This window comes from Rousettus aegyptiacus, unplaced genomic scaffold (genome assembly GCF_014176215.1).
Source record: "Rousettus aegyptiacus isolate mRouAeg1 unplaced genomic scaffold, mRouAeg1.p scaffold_m13_p_12, whole genome shotgun sequence".
NCBI lineage: Eukaryota > Metazoa > Chordata > Mammalia > Chiroptera > Pteropodidae > Rousettus > Rousettus aegyptiacus.
In genome coordinates this window covers 14,572,832-14,576,715 of record NW_023416287.1, presented here as the reverse complement: position 1 = coordinate 14,576,715, position 3,884 = coordinate 14,572,832, and the positions used below count along the sequence as shown (strand labels likewise).

At 40.3% G+C, this 3,884-nt stretch overlaps 1 pseudogene; it reads right to left on the bottom strand.

The window, feature by feature from the left end:
* Positions 1-3,088: 3,088 nt before the first annotated feature.
* Positions 3,089-3,206, bottom strand: LOC118610638 (annotated as a pseudogene).
* Between the last annotated feature and the right edge of the window lie 678 nt (positions 3,207-3,884).

The following is a 3,884-nucleotide window of genomic DNA, read 5'->3' as shown; positions in this document are numbered from 1 at the left end:
GATTACGATGGAATTCCAAGTCAAGGAGTAAGCATGTCATTTTTTCTTATGTCAGAAACGTGAGTGTATTTGAATACTTATAAAATCAGCCCCCCTGGCTTTTGCATTCGCAAACCGAATTATCTGAATTCTCTTAGTGGATCCTCTAAACGAGCATCTATATGCAAAAGTGCTTTGAGAAGGTAACCGATGCTATATGTTACCATAAATTCAATTTTCTCATTACGTATTCATCTTTGTAAACCTTTTATTCCCAGAATAGAAGTACCCAATTAGCAGAGTGTAGTATGAAATGACATGACCTGTTGGGAAGAAAAATCTAAGTATTTATCTATCTTCTATCTATCTATCTATCTATCTATCTATCTATCTATCTATCTATCTATCTATCTATCTATTATCAGGTTCTTCCCCAGTGATAGATATATAAAGTTTACTCCTGGGACACCAGGAACGCTTTAGGAAGAGGTTGAACTGAACTTCTTCCATTTTTGCTTTCTTACATGTAAAAGAAACAACAGTAAGTTTCGAGTTTTTCTTTTCTTATTTTTCTTTGAAGTGTCAGTCACTGTTTAAGAGTGAATGCTGGGCAGTTGTGGATTTTGACATTTGGCAGAACTGAGATCAAATGCCAGAACTATACCTATCTCTTGAAAGATAATGGAAACATTGACTAACCGCTTTAGAGCTCGGCTCTCTTTAGTGTCAAAGGATAACATGAGAGTGAAATAGTTTCTGGGAAATTGGGCAACGTGGTACCTGCACAGCAATGTTCCAGGGATGTTGTGTTCTTCTTCTTCTTCTTCTTCTTCTTCTTCTTCTTCTTCTTCTTCTTCTTCTTCTTCTTCTTCTTCTTCTTCTTCTTCTTCTTCTTCTTCTTCTTCTTCTTCTTCTTCTTCGACTTCTCTAATCAGATTATTTAAACCAGTAAATTACTTGCCAACCATTAATTGACAAAATAATTAGCAAAGTGGTAAAGAGAACACAGTTCTCCCAACCAGTACCATGAGCAAGCTCAACATCCTGGGGGGAAATGAATGAGTACACCAGCAGTTATGATCCGGTTACATGAATGCTTGATCGCTGTCATCAGAGAAACACCAAGCACAGAGGGAACCCGTAGGCAAGATGTCTGGATCGCATATAAGGGGTCAGTTAAAAAGATCTCTGGAGGAAATGACATCTTAACCGAGACCCAAATGATGTACCTGAGTTACTTGGATAAAAGATGGAGAGGTTGAGGGGATTTGGATCCTAGGCAGAGGGATTATACGTGGACTTCAAGGGTGCAGACATAACCAGGCTTGGTGCTTTTAGAAGGTCTGAGATCTTTATGTAAGACAGGAATGGGGGGGATAATGTTAGGGTATAGGGTGGATAGGTGGATTGGGGAAGGTACTGAAGAGTGAGGCTGCAAAAGTAGGGATTCATAAACAATCTTGTAATTATAATTAGATTTATTGGATTTATCCTAATAAGCAGTGTATATACTTTTATATATGAGAGTAACATGATTAGTTTTTCTCTTTAGAATGACACTTTGGCTAACCCGAAGGTTTACTACTAGAGGCAGGGAGAACTGTTAGGAGGCCATGGCACTAATCCAGGTGAAAACTGGTGGTGGTTAAATTAAGATATTGACAATGGTATTGGTGAGAAGTAGGTAGATTTGGGTGCTATCAAAACTGAATCAACAGAATCTAATGATTGGATGTTAGGATGTGGGGAAGAAGTTGTCAATGGTGATACCTGGGTTTCTAAGTTGGGCAACTGGGTGAAAGGTGCTTTCTGTCATGCCGATACCCTGGCGCCTGCATTTTTAACACTCTTCCCTAGTGGTTCTGATGCATAAGAAATTTTGAGAGCCTCCCCTCGTATTATGCAATGCAGATGTATCAGGTTTTTTTGTTTGTTTGTTTTGTTTTCCACAATGTGTACAGGCAGTGAAATAAGCATCTGTGAGAAAGCATCCTTTACCTTTTTCAAGTTGCCTGGGGTTACCTTGCTGCAGAGCCTTATGTTCTGCTCTGGGCTATAAAGATTCCCTGGCTTTGTTACTGGTTCTCCAGGTTTACAAACATTTCCCCAACTGTGTTAAAGTTTCTGCAGGTGCACATGGTGTTACAGAGATGGGTAAATGTCCCTGGTTGTGTGCAAAGCTCTGCAGGTGTGTGCAGCTTTCGCCAGGGGCAGATAGGATTCCCCACCATCCAAACAGGTCCCTAGCTGGCCTAGCTCTTCCTCGTGGGAAGTTTCTTGCACTAGGATTCAGGAACCTGTGTGCAAAGTTCCCCCTTCATCCTTGCTGTGTTGGCCATATCTACATTTCCCTGCTTGGGACATGTCCTCTCCTCCTGAAAAGAGCTACAGTTCTGGATAATTTTCTCCAGAAAGTTAAAGCTTTACCCTGTCTCCATTGCCAACTAACACTGCAGATGCTGTTTGCAAATTGGTATGTGCAAAAACAGAAAGGGACCTTCTGAAACCCAGAGAAATCCCTTTCCCCAATCACTCTGCAGCTGTCTGGGCTGGTCTCAACCCTCAGCTAGTGCAAAATTAAAGCCCTGGCTGGGTCTGAGACACCTCTGTTCCTGCCATTGATCAGGATAAAGCTTCTAGAAAAGAATATCACAGACCTATATTTTGGCAATGATTGGCAACACTGTCTCCACCCCACTGACCTAGAGTGTCAGAGTTTTGTTAAGAACTTCATGGTTTCTTAATCTTTTTCCCCTTTCACCCATTCCCCCAACCCCACGTTCCATCTGGCAAACAGCAGTTTTTTCTCTGTATCAGTGAGTTTGTTTTTGTTTTGTTTGTTTGTTTATTCTGTTTTTTAGATTTATATTTGTCTTTCTCTGTCTGACTTATTTCACTTAGCATAATACACTCTAGGTCCATCCATGTCATTGCAAATGGAAAGATTTTATTTTTTTATGACCAAGTAATATTCCACTGTATATATATGTACCCCCTCTTCTTTATCCAATAGTCTTTTTTTTTTTTTAAGGCAAGGCAACCCTTAGTTTACCTCACAAGTTACAAGGACCTTGTCAGTTTACGATCCCTTATTTTTTTTATTTTTTTACACCTACAGCACCTGGTCTTCCTAGGTGGTCTATACCCAATTACTAACCAGGCCCGACCCTGCTTAGCTTCTGAGATCAGACAGGATCAGGCTTGTTCAGGGTAGCATGGCCATAGACTATCCGGTCCTCTATTGATAGGCACTTAGGTTGCTTCCAGATCTTGCCTTATTAAATAACGCTACAATTAACATTAAGGGTACATATATCTTTTTGAATTAGTATTTTGGGTTTCTTCAGATGAACACCAAGAAGTGGAATTGCTGGAGCATGTGGTAGTTCCATTTATAACTTTTCGAAGAAGCTCCATACTGTTTTCCATAGTGGCTGCACCAATTTACTATCCTACCAACAGTGCACGGAGATTCCCTTTTCTCCACATAAATATCTAATCACTACTTTGCGCACCTGAAACTAATATAATATTGTATGTCAACTGTAATTTTAAAAAATTTTAAATAAAAATAAAATAAATTTAAAAAACATTCTGGGGTAGGGGGAGGACTACATAGCTTGCCCATGGCTGCACTAGAATTAGGAAAAAATGACAACTAAAAATAATAAATTAAAACCAGAATAAATGGCCAAGGCCTCAACAGACTGGGATCTGATGTTGGTGTATCAACCCGCCTGCCCTGCTGAGGACTTCTGGCTCTTTCAGTGAAGTGGGCAAAGCTGGGCTCTCTCTGAGGGGTCTAAGAGATGTAGAGACAAGAAAACAGATATGGAAAGCATTTGCCACCCTCAGCAACGAACTACGGACCAACAGAGCCACAAGATGAGGGCAGGGCAGACTCC